We start from the raw sequence: 18,699 nt of genomic DNA, 5'->3' as shown, positions 1-18,699 counted from the left end.
TATTGTCGCTTCTGGACGACGAGAGTTGAATCATTTTGTGTCTCACACTTCAAAAGTAGTTCATTGGCTGTGAAACGCTTTGAAACATCCTGAGGTTTTGAACAGTGTCCTAGAAATGCAAAGTGTTTTTCTCTCCTCTCCCCTGGCAGCTGGAGTATAACGTGGGAAGATATGACTTTGGCCTGAAGCGTAAAAAAGCAAATTATTGTTTAAATGGAGACTATAGAAGGCTGCGGCACAGAGGGATCTGGGGGCCGTGTACATGAAACACAAAAAAGTTAGTGTGCAGCTCCGGCAAATAATCAGGAAGGCAATTGGAATGTTGGCCTTTATTGCAAGGGGGATGGAGAATAAAAGCAGGGAAGTCCTGCCACAACTGTACAGGGTATTGGTGAGGCCACACCTGGAGTACTGCGTGCAGTTTTGGTCCCCGTATTTAAGGAAGGATCATCATAGGCAGTCCCTCGAAGCGAGGATGACTTGCTTCCAGGCCAAAAAGGGACGAGTTCACAGGTGTTCCAATGAAGGACCTAATATTCCGGATCCCGAACTACATCCTGAAGGGTGGAAGATGCCTGTGGGTGTTTTTTTTTAACGTGGGGTGACCGTTGCACACCAGCCACCACACGGGGCTTGACAGAGCGAGGTCTTGGTCCAGGGGCAAGGGTTAACCAGGACGACCGGAGACCAGCTCTGCTGCACGGACTCAGTGCGCGCACATATCGCACAGTGTGGGCTGGGCCCGTGCTGCCCCAGGGCCCGGGCCCCAGGCCCCGAACCCACACCTCCCCTGGGACCCGGTCACGTCCCTCTACGATCCCTTGCCGCTCCTCCGCCCCTCCTGCCCGCACTGCAATCAGCGACCTGGCTTCGTAGCCATTGCCCTCCTGCAGCAGTACACGCTGCTCCCTGCACTGGTATACCGTCGCATGCTGCTCCCTCCGAATGGCTTATGTGGCACCGTATCGAATGCCTTCTGGAAATCCAAATACACCACATCCATTGGTTCCCTCTTTATCCACCCTGCTCGTTATGGAGGAGACTTAAGGGAGAGCCAATGAGTGAAAGGCTAATGTCAACCACACGCAAATGGTCACCACACAAGGGGACAAAACCAGTGCAGAAAAATGGGGGTGTCACTGCTACAGTCATAGAACAGCAACTGGTGAAAGGTTTCGACTTATACTTGCATTGGAGGCTGTTCAGAGAAGGTTCACTAGGTGTTCCCCCCCCCCCCCCCCACCTGGGAGAGAACAACTCCGCAGGTCGGGCTATAAAAGAGCTGGATCGCGAGCTGCTCCAAGTGTGTGACGATTTTGAGATGGGAGACTGGGTGGCGTCATCAAAACCCTGGTGGCAGTTTTGGAGCGCGGGCAGGAACATCGGCAGGGCCCAGCTGCAGAGGAGTGGGAAGGTCGGGGCGGAGGAGCGGCGAGGGATCGTGGCGGAGGTGCGACAGATGAGGGTACGGGACCCAGAGAGGCGTGAGTTCAGGGGCCCAGGAGAGGCGAGGGCCCAGGGGGCAGCACGGGCCCAGCCCCACACTGTGTGCGATATGTGCGCGCACTGGGTCCGTGCAGCAGAGCTGGTCTCCAGTCGTCCTGGTTAACCCTTGCCCCTGGACCAAGACCTCGCTCTGTCAAGCCCCGTGTGGTGGCTGGTGTGCAACGGTCACCCCACGTTAAAAAGATCCACCCACAGGCATCTCCCACTCCCTCAACACGAGTTCAGGACCTGGAACATCGGGTCCTTCATTGAAACATCTGTGAACTCGTGGAAACAAGTCATCCTCGCTCGTGGGACCGCCTATAATGACGAGGTTGATTCCAGAGATGAAGGGGTTGACTTATGAAGAAAGATTAAGCAGTTTGGGCTGAAACACATTGGAGTTTAGAAGAATGATGGGTGATCTTATTGAAACGTATAAGATTATGAGGGGGCTCAACAGGGTAGATACAGAGAGGGTGTTTCCCCTCATGGGGGAATCTAGAACGAGGGGGCATAGTTTCAGAATTAGGGGCCGCCCATTTAAAACTGAGATGAGGAGGAATTTCTTCTCTCAGAGGGTTGTAAATCTGTGGAATTCTCTGCCCCAGAGAGCTGTGGAGGCTGGGACATGGAATATATTTAAGGCGGAGATAGATTTTTGAGCGATAAGGGAGTGAAGGGTTATGGGGAGCGGGCGGGGAAGTGGAGCTGAGCCCATGATCGGATCAGCCATGATCGTATTGAATGGCGGAGCAGGCTCGAGGGGCCGAATGGCCGACTCCTGCTCCTTTGTTCTTCTTGTGGTCTCCTGATCGTCAAAAAAAAACATGCTTTTAGTTTAAAAAAAAATATCATACCTGGCTACTGTGGTGTTTGGGAAATAGCCTCTCATCTACCCTTTCAATACCCCCTCAGTATCTTGTATGCTTCAATGAGAGCACCTCCCATTCTTCTAAACACCAGAGTATGGGCCCATTCTACACAATCTCTCCTCATAGGACAGCCCTCTAATCCCAGGCGCTATATAGATACAAGTGGTGTGTGGCAGAATGCACGTACGCCAATGTCCGAGCGAGGTGATGCTCTGTTTAATTCCAGCCGCCCGCCCTCCTTGTGGTCTCCGCCCAGTGTTTAGGAGCACAGCAAGGCGAAGGGAAGGCGGCGATTAGTCCAGGCTATGATTACGGGCGCTGCCGCAACCTATTTGGGGACCCGGCTCTTGAGTCAGGCCTCTGCAGATGTGCAGGCCGGAAGCCCTGTGTCCGAAACGAGCCACCGGCGGAGGGGGAGGGAGCTGGACTGTCCCACGTTCCAAGATCATAAGAAACAGGAGCAGGACTCGGCCATTCGGCCCCTCAAGCCTGCTCCGCCATTCAATAAGATCGCGGCTGATCTGATCTTGGCCCCAGCTCCACTTCCCCGCCCGCTCCTCATAACCCTCGACTCCCCTATCGTTCAAAAATCGAAGCAATTGCAACTGAGAGTGCATTTGGGGAGGGCTGATAAGCCAAGGGAACACACGATAAACAGTAGGACACTGAGAAGTGTAGAGGAACAGAGGGACCTTGGAGTGCAGGTCCACAGATCCCAGAAGGTAGTGGGCGAGCTCGATAAGGGGGTTAAGAAGGCCTACAGGATGCTTGCCTTTATTAGTCGAGGCATGGAATACAAGAGCAGGGGAGGTTATCCTTGAACTGTACAAAACAGTGGTTAGGCCACAGCTGGAGTACTGCGTGCAGTTCTGGTCACCGCATTACAGGAAGGATGTGATTGCACTGGAGGAGGGTACAGAGGAGATTTACGAGGATGTTGCCAGGACTGGAGAACTTTAGCGATGAGGAAAGATTGGATAGACTGGGGTGGTTTTAATTGCAACAGAGGAGGCTGAGGGGAGACCTGATTGAGGTGTATAAAATGATGAGAGGCCTGGATAGAGTGGATAGGACGGACCTGTTTCCCTTGGCAGAGGGGTCAACAACCAGGGGGCACAGATTTAAAGTAATTGGGGGGAGGTTTAGAGGGGATTTGAGGGGAAATGTCTTCACCCAGAGGGTGGTGGGGGTCTGGGGTAGAACTCACGGCCTGAAAGGGTGGTAGAGGCAGAAACCCTCACCACATTTAAAAAGTACCTGGATGTGCACTTGCAATGTATTTCCTTCATGGGTTCTTTGCTTAAGAATTCATAGCAACATGTTGCTATTAAGAACTAATTGGTTTATTAACAAAGGTTTTAACAATCACACTACACATTACCGGTTCATCCACCAGGCTCACAACCACCTGCCCCATCGTGGATTCCCCCGAACCCAACTGGCCGGGGTTTTATTGAGGCTTGTGAACATCACGTGACTGGCTAAGCCCCTCCCAACTCAACAGCTCTACAACTATTTTGGTAAAACTATAATTCAAGTGCCCCCTTATTAAAGGGGCACTAAAACTGAGAAATTAAACTTTTGACAGTAAACAAATCAAATTAAAATTTGTTTACCGGGGGTGATGATGCACTCCAGTCCTTCCGGCGCCCATCTCTCGCGGAAGGCCGCGAGCGTACCGGTGGACACCGCGTGCTCCATCTCCAGGGACACCTGGGCTCGGATGTAACCGCGGAAGAGAGGCAGGCAGTCGGGCTGAACGACCCCCTCGACCGCCCGCTGCCTGGACCGGCTGATGGCTCCCTTTCAACAGCTCTGCAAACCTGTGAGCTTTCTCACCGGTGCATACACTACACACATGAAGGGCCGTAACCGACAGGGCTACGGACCAAGAGCTGGAAAGTGGAGTGAGGCTGGATAGCTCTTATGTCGGCCGCCGCGGACACGATGGGCCGAAATGGCTTCCTTCCCTGCTGTAAGTTTCTCTGATTCTATGAGAGCGGGGTCTAGCTTTTTGACTACCTGTGTGATGAAATGATCGTGGCAGGGTTCAATAGCACTGGCGAGGCGTGCACACTCACTCCACGCCGGAGTTACGATGCCCGTCAGATAGGTCAAAGGGCACTCTGAATTGGCAAGATGCAAATCAGGGCCAACACCCATTTCGGACCTGCTTGTGAATTTGGTCTGGGACCGACTACTGGAGGACGCTAAGAGGCTGCAGGGTGACTTGGACAGGTTAGGTGAGTGCGCAAATGCATGGCAGATGCAGTATAATGTGGATAAATGTGAGGTTATCCACTTTGGTGGCAAAAACAGGAAGGCAGAATATTATCTGAATGGCGGCAGATTAGGAAAAGGGGAGGTGCAACGAGAGCTGGGTGTCATGGTACATCAGTCATTGAAAGTTGGCATGCAGGTACAGCAGGCGGTGAAGAAGGCAAATGGCATGTTGGCCTTCAGAGCGAAGGGATTTGAGTATAGGAGCAGGGAGGTCTTACTGCAGTTGTACAGGGCCTTGGTGAGGCCTCACCTGGAATTATGGACCCAAGTTTCCACAAGAAAAAAAACAGGCGCCCCTCCGAGCTGGGCGCCCGTTTTTCGCGCCTAAAACGGCGCCTAAAAAAATCCTCGGTATTCTCCACCGACTTACAGGTCCTGTGGCACTCGGCGCAGCCGGCACGAGCTGTGGGGGGGCGGAGCCAGGTCCCTGCGCTGAAAACAGTGCCGGGACCTCTGCACATGCGCGCTACAGTCGGCACGCAAGTGCAGTAGCTCCAGGCACCGAACTGTGTGGGAGGGGCCCGAAGCACGCAGCCCCTAGCCCTGGCCCAATGGCCTCACTGGGGCTGCGTGAATGAGGCTCCTCCCACGGCCAGCTCCTGCTCCCCGCCCCCGACAAGACCTGACACCCGCTCCCACCCCCGCTCTCTCTCTCTCCCTCCCTCCCCCTCTCACTCTCTCCCTCCCTTCCTCTCTCTCTCTCTCTCTCTCTCTCTCTCTCCCTCCCTCCCCCTCTCACTCTCTCCCTCCCTCCCTCTCTCTCTCTCTCTCTCTCTCTCTCTCCCCCCCTCTCTCTCCCTCCCCCCCTCTCTCCCTCCCTCCCCCCTTCTCTCTCTCTCCCTCCCTCTCTTTCTCTCTCTCTCCCCCTCCCTCCCCCCCTCTCTCTCCCTCCCTCCCCTCTCTCCCTCCCTCCCCCCCTCTCTCCCTCCCTCCCCCCCTCTCTCTCTCTCCCTCCCTCTCTCTCTCTCCCTCCCTCCCTCTCTCTCTCTCCCTCCCTCCCCCCCCTCTCCCTCCCTCGCCCCCCTCTCTCTCCCTCCCTCCCCCCCTTTCTCTCCCTCCCTCTCTTTCTCTCTCTCTCTCTCCCCCTCCCTCCCCCCCTCTCTCTCCCTCCCTCCCCTTTCTCCCTCCCTTCCCCCTCTCTCCCTCCCTCCCCCTCCCTCCCTCTCTCTCTCTCCCCCTCGCGCTCAGCGACACGAACGGCTGCACAATTCTCCCTGGCTGAAGAACTTTCACACAGGTAGGAAGATGGTTTATTTAATCTTTTCTTTGCTTATAAATGTTTATTCAGGTTGGATTTATTTGTATAATATTTGTAGAAGTATAAATAAGGATTTATTGTCGAATTTAATGAGTTCCCTCCCCCTCCCCCCCACCTCGTTCTGGACGCCTAATTTGTAACCTGCGCCTGATTTTTTAATGTGTAGAACAGGTTTTTTCAGTTCTACAAAAATCTTCACTGGCTCCATTCTACTTTAGTTTGGAGTACGTTTTCACTGTGGAAACTTTCAAATCAGGCGTCAGTGGCCGGACACGCCCCCTTTTGAAGAAAAAATTCTGTTCTAAACTAGAACTGATCTACCTGACTAGAACTGCAGAAAAAAAAATGTGGAGAATTGCGATTTCTAAGATAGTCCGTTCTCCACCAGTTGCTCCTAAAAATCAGGCGCAAATCATGTGGAAACTTGGGCCCTTTGTGTTCAGTTTTGGTCTCCTAATCTGAGGAAGGATGTTCTTGCTATTGAGGGAGTGCAGCGAAGGTTCACCAGACTGATTCCCGGGATGGCAGGACTGACATATGAGGAAAGACTGGACCGACTAGGCTTATATTCACTGGAATTCAGAAGAATGAGAGGGGATCTCATAGAAACATATAAAATTCTGACGGGATTGGACAGGTTAGATGCAGGAAGAATGTTCCCAATGTTGGGGAAGTCCATAACCAGGGGACACAGTCTAAGGATAAGGGGTAAGCCATTTAGGACCGAGATGAGGAGAAACTTCTTCACCCAGAGAATTGTCTACCACAGAAAGTTGTTGAGGCCAGTTCGTTAGATATATTCAAAAGGGAGTTAGATGTGGCCCTTACGGCTAAAGGGATCAGTGGGTATGGAGAGAAAGCAGGAATGGGGTACTGAAGTTGAATGATCAGCCATGATCATATCGAATGGTGGAGCAGGCTAGAAGGGCCGAATGGCCCACTCCTGCACCTATTGTCTATGTTTCTATGGACCGTGTGGCACTGCACCATCAAACATCACTGCACAATCCCGACCCCTCAACACAAAATTCCAGGCTGACACTCCAAGTGCAGTACTGAGGGAGCGCCGCACTGTCGGAGGGGCAGTACTGAGGGAGCGCCGCACTGTCGGAGGGGCGGTGCTGAGGGAGTGCCGCACTGTCGGAGGGGCGGTACTGAGGGAGCACCGCACTGTCGGAGGGGCAGTACTGAGGGAGCGGCGCACTGTCGGAAGGGCGGTACTGAGGGAGCACCGCACTGTCGGAGGGGCAGTACTGAGGGAGCGCCGCACTGTCGGAAGGGCGGTACTGAGGGAGCGCCGCACTGTCGGAGGGGCAGTACTGAGGGAGCGCCGCACTGTCGGAGGGGCAGTACTGAGGGAGCGCCGCACTGTCGGAGGTGCCGTCTTTCAGATGAGACGTTAAACCGAGGCCCCATCTGCCCCCTCAAGCGGATGTAAAAGGTCCCACGGCCAGTATTGGAAGAAGAGCAGGGGGAGTTCTCCCCGGTGTCCTGGGGCCAATATTTATCCCTCAACCAACATCACTGAAACAGACGATCCGGGTCATTATCACATTGCTGTGTGTGGGAGCTTGCTGTGCGCCAATTGGCGTTTCCCACGTTACAACAGCGAGCGCGCTCCAAAAAAAGTACTTCGTTGGCTGCAAAGCGCTTTGGGGCGTGCGGTGGTCGTGAAAGGCGCTATATAAATGCAAGCCTTTCAAGCCTTGCATTCAATCTGGGCACTGCCCCGACCCGAGCTGCAGTGACTGAGAGTCCTTTCTCAGTTAAGTTCTGTGACTGTCGGCTGTTGGAAGGGTTACGGTTGAGGGCAGACCGAGCCTGCAATACCCCCGCCGGTTACAGCTTTGTGTTTCTTCCTTGGCATCACCTAAGTATAGCCCGGACACCCCCAGCCCACTCGTTGGTGCAAGCCGTCCGAACGGGAGGGGCGGGGAAGATGCCACGCGCGCAGTTGCAGCCTTAATCCAAGAGTGCCAAGACAAGAAGATAAGATACAGGAGCAGGAGTAGGCCATTCGGCCCCTCGAGCCTGCTCCGCCATTCACTAAGATCATGGCCGACCTTCGACCTCAACCCCACCTTCCCGCCCGTATCCCTCGATGACCCGAGACTCCAATAATCTTATCGATGTCAGCCGTGAATATACTCAGAGACTGGGCCTCCACGGCCCTCTGGGGCAGAGAATTCCAAAGATTCACCCCCCTCTGAGTGAAGAAATTCCTCCTCATCTCAGTCCTAAATATTTACGAAAGGATACACTTGCTTTGGAGGCAGTTCAGAGAAGGTTCACTCGGTTGATTCCGGGGATGAGGGGGTTGACTTATGAGGAAAGGTTGAGGAGGTTGGGCCTCTACTCATTGGAATTCAGAAGAATGAGAGGTGATCTTATCGAGACGTATAAGATTATGAGGGGGCTCGACAAGGTGGATGCAGAGAGGATGTTTCCACTGATGGGGGAGACTAGAACTAGGGGACATGGTCTTAGAATAAGGGGCCGCCCATTTAAAACTGAGATGAGGAGAAATTTCTTCTCTGAGGGGTATAAATCTATGGAATTCTCTGCCCCAGAGAGCTGTGGAGGCTGGGTCATTGAATATATTTAAGACAGAAATAGACAGTTTCTTAACCGATCATCATCATAGGCAGTCCCTCGGAATCGAGGAAGACTTGCTTCCTTCTAAACATGAGTCCTTAGGTGGCTGAACAGTCCAATACGAGAACCACAGACTCTGTCACAGGTGGGACAGATAGTGGATTAAGGGGTTATGGGGAGCGGGCGGGGAAGTGGAGCTGAGTCCATGATCGGATCAGCCATGATCGTATTAAATGGTGGAGCAGGCTCGAGGGGCCGTATGGCCTACTCCTGCTCCTATTTCTTATGACCCATTATCCTGAGACTGTGTGACCCCTGGTTCTAGACTCCCCAGCCCAGGGGAAACACCCTCCCTGCATCTACCTTGCCAAGCCCCCTCAGAATCTTATGTTTCAATGACATCACCTCATTCTTCTAAACTCCAGAGAGCATCGGCCCAGTCTACACAATCTCTCCTCATAGGACAATCCCACCATCCCAGGAATCAGTCTGGTGAACCTTCTTGTACCGCCTCCAAGGCAAGTATATCCTTCCTTAGATAAGGAGACCAGAACTGTGCCCAGTGCTCCAGGTATAAGGTCATTCTAATCCTTTGCCTTAAAGCTGGGCAGGCCCACATTGTCCGCATGCCCCCGACACGAGACTCCCAAAGCAAGCGCTCTACTCGGAACTCCTACACGGCAAACGGGCCCAAAGGTGGGCAGAGGAAACATTACAGGGACACCCTCAAAGCCTCCCTGATAAAGTGCAACATCCCCCACTGACACCTGGGAGTCCCTGGTCCAAAGACCAGTCCGCCCTAAGTGGAGGAAGTGCATCCGGGAGGGCGCTGAGCACCTCGAGTCTCGTCGCCGAGAGCGTGCAGAAACCAAGCGCAGGCAGCGGAAGGAGCGTGCGGCAAACCAGTCCCACCCTCCCCTTCCCTCAACCACTGTCTGTCCCACCTGTGACAGGGACTGTGGCTCTCGTATTGGACTGTTCAGCCACCTGAGAACTCACTTTTAGAGTGGAAGCAAGTCTTCCTCGATTCCGAGGGGGCTGCCGATGATGATGATGATGAATTCTAATCCATTGTGGCAGAAGTTGGGGTCAACGGCGCCTCCCGCGAGCAGCCCCCAGGAGGGGGCGCTAGAGATCAAGGGGATGTGGGCGGCCGCTGCTGAGATAAAATGGCCGCTCTTCTTGTCCGCTCTGCCGCCAGTTCGGATACGGGGTATCGGCGCTGCGATTGCTCAGTCTCGCCGCGAGGTGCGAGGGGCGGGGCTGATCGCTGGGTGACCCCCCCTCCCCCGCTGAGACGCATTTTTATCCTGCACACTACGCAGCTCGGGCCTGTCCCTTTAATTGAGGGACGAGCCCCTCCTACACCACAGCGCTGCGCGGCCCAGTGCGTTACGCTCTCGAGCCGCGCTCCCCGCCCGCACCCCGCGCTCCGATTTAGCGCCCCACTTCATTTGGGGGGGGCGGGGGTGGCGTTAACCCCAATTTATCGCGAGAGAGATTATCGCCTCGTGCCCGGTTTCTAGGCCACTGCAGTTGACGCAATTGGTGGTCAGTCCACCGTGGTCCAGAGGACAGCACCTCGCCTCTGGGTGTAGGTTCACTTCCCAGTCCAGCGACAAAATTCCAGGCTGACACCCCAGTGCAGTACTGAGGGAGCCCCGCACTGTCGGAGGTGCAGTACTGAGGGAGTACCGCACTGTCGGAGGGGCAGTACTGAGGGAGCCCCGCACTGTCGGAGGTGCAGTACTGAGGGAGCGCCGCACTGTCGGAGGGGCAGTACTGAGGGAGCGCCGCACTGTCGGAGGGGCAGTACTGAGGGAGCCCCGCACTGTCGGAGGGGCAGTACTGAGGGAGCGCCGCACTGTCGGAGGGGCAGTACTGAGGGAGCGCCGCACTGTCGGAGGGGCAGTACTGAGGGAGCGCCGCACTGTCAGAGGGGCAGTACTGATGGAGCGCTTTAGTGTCGAAGGGGCAGTACTGAGGGAGCGCCGCACTGTCGGAGGGGCAGTACTGAGGGAGTGCTTTAGTGTCGGAGGGGCAGTACTGAGGGAGCCCCGCACTGTCGGAGGGGCAGTACTGAGGGAGTGCTTTAGTGTCGGAGGGGCAGTACTGAGGGAGCCCCGCACTGTCGGAGGGGCAGTACTGAGGGAGCGCCGCACTGTCGGAGGGGCAGTACTGAGGGAGCGCCGCACTGTCGGAGGGGCAGTACTGAGGGAGCCCCGCACTGTCGGAGGGGCAGTACTGAGGGAGCGCCGCACTGTCGGAGGGGCAGTACTGAGGGAGCGCCGCACTGTCGGAGGGGCAGTACTGAGGGAGCCCCGCACTGTCGGAGGGGCAGTACTGAGGGAGCCCCGCACTGTCGGAGGGGCAGTACTGAGGGAGCGCTGCACTGTCGGAGGTGCAGTACTGAGGGAGCGCCGCACTGTCGGAGGGGCAGTACTGAGGGAGCCCCGCACTGTCGGAGGGGCAGTACTGAGGGAGCGCTTTAGTGTCAGAGGGGCAGTACTGAGGGAGCGCCGCACTGTCGGAGGGGCAGTACTGAGGGAGTGCTTTAGTGTCGGAGGGGCAGTACTGAGGGAGCGCCGCACTGTCAGAGGGGCAGTACTGAGGGAGCGCTTTAGTGTCGGAGGGGCAGTACTGAGGGAGCGCCTCACTGTCGGAGGGGCAGTACTGAGGGAGCCCCGCACTGTCGGAGGTGCCGTCTTTCAGATGAGACATTAAACCGAGGCCCCGTCTGCCCTCTCAGGTGGATGTTAAAGATCCCACGGCCAGTATTTTGAAGAAGAGCAGGGGGAGTTCTCCCCGATATCCTGGGGCCAATATTTATCCTTCAATTAGCATAACAAAAAACAGATTATCTCAGGTCATTATCACATTGCTGTGTGTGGGAGCTTACTGTGCGCAAACAGGCTGCCGCATTTCCCATGGTACAAGCAGTCTGCGCGGCCCCTGGCCTGTGAGCACCATCGGAGCAGGCCGGGGAGTGGAAGGAGCAGTGTGGCGGTGTACCGCCCCAGGGAGCAGCGCGTGTTGGAGCAGGAGAGCGACGGCAGTGAAGAGGGACATCACCACGGCCCAGGTCGGTGATTGGAGCGTGGGGCAGGTACATCAGGAGCGGCGAGGGTCGGGGCGAAGGAGCGGCGAGAGATTGTAGAGAGACGTGATTGGGGCCCGGGAGAGGCGAGAGTTCGGGGCCCAGGAGAGTCGATGGCCCAGGGGCAGCACGGGCCCAGCCCACACTGTGTGCGATATGTGCGCGCACTGGGTCCGTGCAGCAGAGCTGGTCTCCAGTCGTCCTGGTTAACCCTTGCCCCTGGACCAAGACCTCGCTCTGTCAAGCCCGTGTGGTGGCTGGTGTGCAACGGTCACCCCACGTTAAAAAAATCCACGCACAGGCATCTTCCACCCTTCAGGATGTAGTTCGGGATCTGGAATATTAGGTCCTTCATTGAAACAACGATGAACTTTTTGAAGCAAGTCTGAGGTTATCCACTTTGGTGGCAAAAACAGGAAGGCAGAATATTATCTGAATGGTGACAGATTAGGAAAAGGGGAGGTGCAACGAGACCTGGGTGTCATGGTACATCAGTCATTGAAATTTGGCATGCAGGTACAGCAGGCGGTGAAGAAGGCAAATGGCATGTTGGCCTTCATAGCGAGAGGATTTGAGTATCGGAGCAGGGAGGTCTTACTGCAGTTGTACAGGGCCTTGGTGAGGCCTCACCTGGAATATTGTGTTCAGTTTTGGTCTCCTAATCTGAGGAAGGACATTCTTGCTATTGAGGGAGTGCAGTGAAGGTTCACCAGACTGATTCCAGGGATGGCAGGACTGACATATGAAGAAAGACTGGATCGACTGAGCTTATATTCACTGGAATTTTTAGAAGAATGAGGGGGGATCTCATAGAAACATATAAAATTCTGATGGGATTGGACAGGTTAGATGCAGGAAGAATGTTCCCGATGTTGGGGAAGTCCAGAACCAGGGGTCACAGTCTAAGGATAAGGGGTAAGCCATTTAGGACCGAGATGAGGAGAAACTTCTTCACCCAGAGAATTGTGAACCTGTGGAATTCTCTACCACAGAAAGTTGTTGATGCCAATTCACTAAATATATTCAAGAGGGAGTTAGATGTGGCCCTTCCGGCTAAAGGGATCAAGGGGTATGGAGAGAAAGCAGGAATGGGGTACTGAGGTGAATGATCAGCCATGATCATATTGAATGGTGGTGCAGGCTCGAAGGGCCGAATGGCCTGCTCCTGCACCTATTTTCTATGTCATCCTCGATTCGAGGGACTGCCTACGATGATGATTACAACAGCGACGACACTTCAAAAAGTACTTCATTGGCTGTAAAGCGCCTGGAGACGTGCGGTGGTCGTGAAAGGCGCTATATAAATGCAAGTCTGTCTGCCGGTTGCACAGATGGTAAGTGGCCCCATCTTCCGTCTGTCGCTATAACCTCGGCACTGAATTCCTGGCCTGTAACTCACTCCCCGTCGACTTGGCAGTGGCAGTCTGCCCTTCACCCCACGTTATGTTTGGTTGGTGTCAGAGGCTGAAATGACCAGGCCCACCCGCCTTCGGTAACCTCTCTCTCTCTCTCTCTCTCTGTCGATGGCCTGTGGGGAATCTGACACAGCTGTATAAACACAGCGTTCCCTGCTCCACCTCCCAGGCACCAACGTGTTAACCCTGCCTGCTTGACATCTGTTATTAGCTGGGAGCTAAAGCTAAACCAGGTGGCAGTCGGCAGTCTCCCAGCTCTTTGGCACACACACAGGAATTCAGAGCTGGAGCAAGAGGGAGAGGGAGGAAGGATTAGGAGAGACCGAGAGAGAGACACACACACACACACACACACACACACAGAGGGAGACAGACAGACACAGAGAGACGGAGAGAGAGAGAGAGACAGAAAGGAAGATTGAGACTGAGAAACAGAAAGACAGTAAGACAGAGTTAGAGACAGAGAGGAAGGTAAAGGGAGGGAGAGAGAGAGACAGAGACAGAGGGAGGGAGAGAGAGAGAGATACAGATAGAGAGGGAGGGACAGAGAGACAGAGAGAGTGAGAGCGACAGAGGGAGGAAGGGAGAGACAGACAGAGAGGGAGGGAGGGAGGGAGAGGGAGGGAGGGACAGAGAGGGAGGGAGGGAGGGACAGAGAGGGAGGGAGGGAGGGACAGACAGAGAGAGGGAGGGTCAGAGAGACAGAGGGAGGGAGGGAGAGAGAGACAGAGGGAGGGAGGGAGAGAGGGACAGAGGGAGGGAGGGACAGAGGGAGGGAGGGAGGGAGGGACAGAGGGAGGGAGGGAGAGAGGGACAGACAGAGAGAGGGAGAGAGAGAGGGAGGGTCAGAGAGACAGAGGGAGGGAAGGAAAGACAGAGAGGGAGAGAGAGGGAGGGAAGAAGGGAGAGGGAGGGAAGGAGGGAGAGAGAGGGAAGGAAGGAGGGAGAGAGGGAGGGAAGGAGGGAGAGAGGGAGGGAAGGAAGGAAGGAAGGAGGGAGAGAGAGAGAGAGAGAGAGGGAAGGAGAGAAAGACAGACAGTTCTCACTCCAGCCTCTTCCAAACATCTACATGAACCAGGTCACGAAGCAGCCCTTCTCGCTCAACTGAGTAATTTGTCAGGGAGAAGGGCGGTCAGGGTGTTCTCTGGGCAGCGTGTCCTGCCTGCTGTACCCACTCACTCTGCAAACCTTGGCTGGGTAAGTACCTTATACAGAAACACGCTTGTCTTTCCAACGCGAACCCGGATCGCTTGAGGCAGCTGCTAAAAGTTAGCAGAGAGGTAAACGGTTTTTTTTTCTCCTTGAAAGTTTGGAGTGAGGACGGTTCTGGTTGAGCGCTTGCAAAGAATGCGGGGCAAGGTGAGAGAATGGTGTACGGTATAACCACACCTCAGACTGCAGCGCCAGCCAGCAAGGACAACTATTATATTGTACCAGCACAGCTTCTTCTAAACCCTACTCTGACTCCCTCTCATTTAGTACTTAGAGCTGGCTGCATGTTTAAATACCTCCACTTATCCTTCCCTTCTGCACAGCGCTGCCCTTGTGGACGGAGACTATAACACTGGCACGTAATACACGGAGACTCGCACCCCCCCGCCCTCTCTCTGCATCTCGCCAGCTCTTAGTAAAGATATCATCTCTCTCTTAGTAAATATATAATCTCTCTCAGTAAAGGTATAACCTCTAGAGGTATCATCTCTCTCTTAGAAATATATAATCTCCCTCTTAGTAAATATATCACCTCTTAGTAAAGATAAAAAGAAAAAAAAAAGAATTGCATTTATATAGCGCCTTTCACAACCACCGGACGTCCCAAAGTGCTTTACAGCCAATGAAGTATTTTTTTGGAGTGCGCTCGCTGTTGTAATGTGGGAAACGCCAATTTGCGCACAGCAAGCTCCCACACACAGCGATGTGATAATGACCCAGATCATCTGTTTTAGTGATGTTGGTTGAGGGATAAGTATTGGCCCCAGGACACCAGGGAGAATTCCCCCTGCTCTTCTTCCAATAGTGGCCCCGGGATCTTTTACATCCACCTGAGAGGGCAGACGGAGCCTCGGTTTAATGTCTCATCCGAAAGACGGCTCCTCCGACAGTGCGTCGCTCCCTCAGTACTGCCCCTCCGACAGTGCGGCACTCCCTCAGTACTGCCCCTCCGACTGTGCGGCGCTCCCTCAGTACTGCCCCTCCGACAGTGCGGCGCTCCCTCAGTACTGCCCCTCTGACAGTGCGGCACTCCCTCAGTACTGCCCCTCCGACAGTGCGGCGCTCCCTCAGTACTGCACTGGGAGTGTCGGCCTGGATTTATGTGCTCCAGTCCCTGAAGTGGGACTTGAATCCACAACCTTCTGACTCAGAGGTGAGAGTGCTGCCCACTGAGCCATCGCCGACACACTCTCTTACTAAAGATAGCATCTCTCTGTCAAGATAAGGATAAGAATCTATTGGTCTGGGAGCGGGACTGATCTTGGTAACCTGCTGTCTCACACTGACACGTGGGTTTGGAACACAGGTCCCACACACAGTGTCCACACGTCAAGGATAATGCTTACATTTACAAAAAGCTTCTCATACCAAATAATGCTCATCCCAACATTGGACAGTGTAGAGGGAGCTTTACTCTGTATCTAACCCCGTAGTGTACCTGCCCTGGGAGTGTGTGATGGGACAGTGTAGAGGGAGCTTTACTCTGTATCTAACCCCGTGCTGCACCTGCCCTGGGAGTGTTTGATGGGGACAGTGTAGAGGGAGCTTTACTCTGTATCTAACCCCGTGCTGTACCTGCCCTGGGAGTGTTTGATGGGGGACAGTGTAGAGGGAGCTTTACTCTGTATCTAACCCCGTGCTGTACCTGCCCTGGGAGTGTTTGATGGGACAGTGTAGAGGGAGCTTTACTCTGTATCTAACCCCGTGCTGTACCTGCCCTGGGAGTGTGTGATGGGACAGTGTAGAGGGAGCTTTACTCTGTATCTAACCCCGTACTGTACCAGCCCTGGGAGTGTTTGATGGGACAGTGTAGAGGGAGCTTTACTCTGTATCTAACCCCGTACTGTACCAGCCCTGGGAGTGTTTGATGGGACAGTGTAGAGGGAGCTTTACTCTGTATCTAACCCCGTGCTGTACCTGCCCTGGGAGTGTTTGATGGGGCAGTGTAGAGGGAGCTTTAATCTGTATCTAACCCTGTGCTGTACCTGCCCTGGGAGTGTTTGATGGGACAGTGTAGAGGGAGCTTTACTCTGTATCTAACCCCGTGCTGTACCTGCCCTGGGAGTGTTTGATGGGACAGTGTAGAGGGAGCTTTACTCTGTATCTAACCTCGTGCTGTACCTGCCCTGGGAGTGTTTGATGGGACAGTGTAGAGGGAGCTTTACTCTGTATCTAACCCCGTGCTGTACCTGCCCTGGGAGTGTTTGATGGGACAGTGTAGAGGGAGCTTTACTCTGTATCTAACCCCGTGCTGTACCTGCCCTGCGAAGACTGGGATAAATATAAGAAAACAAGGGTAAAATTGCATACTACAGCAGTATAGCAGGGTGCTGACGAAAGCTGTAAGCTGCTGATTATAGGGAAGGCGCTGGTCTGTACTTGCATGTCAGCTCGGGCATAGACTGGCTTCCTGCCAGTGTAACACTCCCTGTGTGTCTCCCCGCCTGTGGTTCGTGATACGTCGCAGTGAGAGCCAGCGGCGGTTCGGAACCACGTCACTGCCTGCCGTGGGGTGGTGTGTCAAGCCGGGTGTGCGGAGAGCCAAGGGATGGAGCCAAGGGAACTAATCCTTCCCTCAAATTGCTCAGCGAGGCCTGCAGTTTAAGACCGCTCCTCAATTTCTGGTTGCGCTTCAGTCCCCACGCTCCCGATCTTTGGGCACCCTGTGCGGAGGGGAGCGGGCAGGTCCGAGGGCCTCCTCGTGGGCCTGCTCCTGGGCCCTGGCCAAGGGGGCCATCAGCCGGTCCAGGCAGCGGGCGGTCGAGGGGATCGTTCAGCCCGACTGCCTGCCTCTCTCCCGCGGTTACATCCGAGCCCGGGTGTCCCTGGAGATGGAGCACGCGGTGTCCACCGGTACGCTCGCGGGCCTTCCGCGAGAGGTGGGCGCCGGAGGGACTGGAGTGCATCATCACCCCCCCGGCAACCAAATTTTAATTGATCGGTTAAGGTTCCTTAATTGTTAAGTTGTGGCTTCTAGTATCCCTTTAATAAGGGGGCACTCGGTTTTATCTGTTAGCCAAAGTAGTTGTAGAGCTGTTGAGTTGGGAGGGGCTTAGCCAGTCACGTGACGTTCACAGGACTCAATAAAACCCCGGCCAGTTGGGCTCGGGGGATGAGGTATGCAGTTGTGAGCCCAGTGGATGAACCGGTAATGTGTAGCGTGATTGTTATCCCAAATACCTTTACAGCCACTGAGGTACTTTCTCTTGAAGTGTCGTCACTGGGGCAATGTCGGAAAAGGTGTAGTTTGTGCACAGCAAGCTCCCAGACACCACGCCGCGGTAACGCGCCAAGCCCGCCATATTGGATGCTCCCACGCGCTCAGTTGAGGCCCGTCAGACGGGTCGAGGAAGTTCGAGGCCCAACAGCTTCTCCTCCCACCGGTCAGATCGTGATTTAATTGAACTTTCACCTTCAGACCCTTCCCCCACCCACCGCCAATGTCCAGAAGTCACGAAAATCAGACACAGAGTGAGGGGTGCAGGGGGGGTCATTTTAACATCACGCCGCGGCTATGTGTACAGGCAGCTCTGTGTAATCTCTCCCAACCTCAGCGCTCCCTGCTCAGGCACAGCACGGCTGGCAGAGTCGGTGGGTTGTCATTTTCATTCCAGTCCCCTGCCTCAGCTCATCAGAAATAGGAGCAGGAGTCGGCCATTCGGCCCCTCGAGCCTGCTCCGCCATTTAATACCATCATGGCTGATCCGATCATGGACTCAGCTCCACTTCCCCGCCCGCTCCCCATAACCCTTTATCGCTCAAGAAACTGTCTATCTCTGTCTTAAATTTATTCAATGTCCCAGCTTCCACAGCTCTCTGAGGCAGCGAATTCCACAGATTTACAACCCTCTGAGAGAAGAAATTCCTCCTCATCTCAGTTTTAAATGGGCGGCCCCTTATTCTAAGACCATGCCCCCTAGTTCTAGTCTCCCCCATCAGTGGAGACATCCTCTCTGCATCCACCTTGTCAAGCCCCCTCATAATCTTATACGTTTCGATAAGATCGCCTCTCATTCTTCTGAATTCCAATGAGTAGAGGCCCAACCTCCTCAACCTTTCCTCATAAGTCAACCCCCTCATCCCCAGAATCAAGCGAGTGAACCTTCTCTGAACAGCCTCCAAAGCAAGTATATCCTTTCGTAAATATTGAAACCAAAACTGCACGCAGTACTCCAGGTGTGGCCTCACCAATACCCTGTATAACTGTAGCAAGACTTCCCTGCTTTTATACTCCATCCCCTTTGCAATAAAGGCCAAGATACCATTGGCCTTCCTGATCACTTGCTGTACCTGCATACTATCCTTTTGTGTTTCATGCACAAGTACCCCCAGGTCCCGCTGTACTGCGGCACTTTGCAATCTTTCTCCATTTAAATAATAACTTGCTCTTTGATTTTTTTTCTGCCAAAGTGCATGACCTCACACTTTCCAACAGCCAAATTTTTGCCCACTCACTTAGCCTGTCTGTGTTGAAACCCT

The 18,699-nt window shown here is 54.3% G+C and overlaps 1 protein-coding gene across 1 annotated transcript in view; it reads left to right on the top strand.

The window, feature by feature from the left end:
- Window positions 1-14,007: 14,007 nt before the first annotated feature.
- Window positions 14,008-18,699, top strand: part of LOC139239339 (EGF-containing fibulin-like extracellular matrix protein 2) — a 27,147-nt gene continuing 22,455 nt past the window's right edge. The window contains exon 1 of the mRNA XM_070868014.1: window positions 14,008-14,205. The gene's annotated coding sequence lies outside the window, so the exon portion shown is untranslated. The remainder of the gene's footprint in view (window positions 14,206-18,699) is intronic.

This window comes from Pristiophorus japonicus, chromosome 27 (assembly GCF_044704955.1).
Source record: "Pristiophorus japonicus isolate sPriJap1 chromosome 27, sPriJap1.hap1, whole genome shotgun sequence".
Lineage (NCBI taxonomy): Eukaryota > Metazoa > Chordata > Chondrichthyes > Pristiophoridae > Pristiophorus > Pristiophorus japonicus.
The sequence above is the reverse complement of the archived record's forward strand: the minus strand, read 5'-3'. Positions and strand labels throughout refer to the sequence as shown.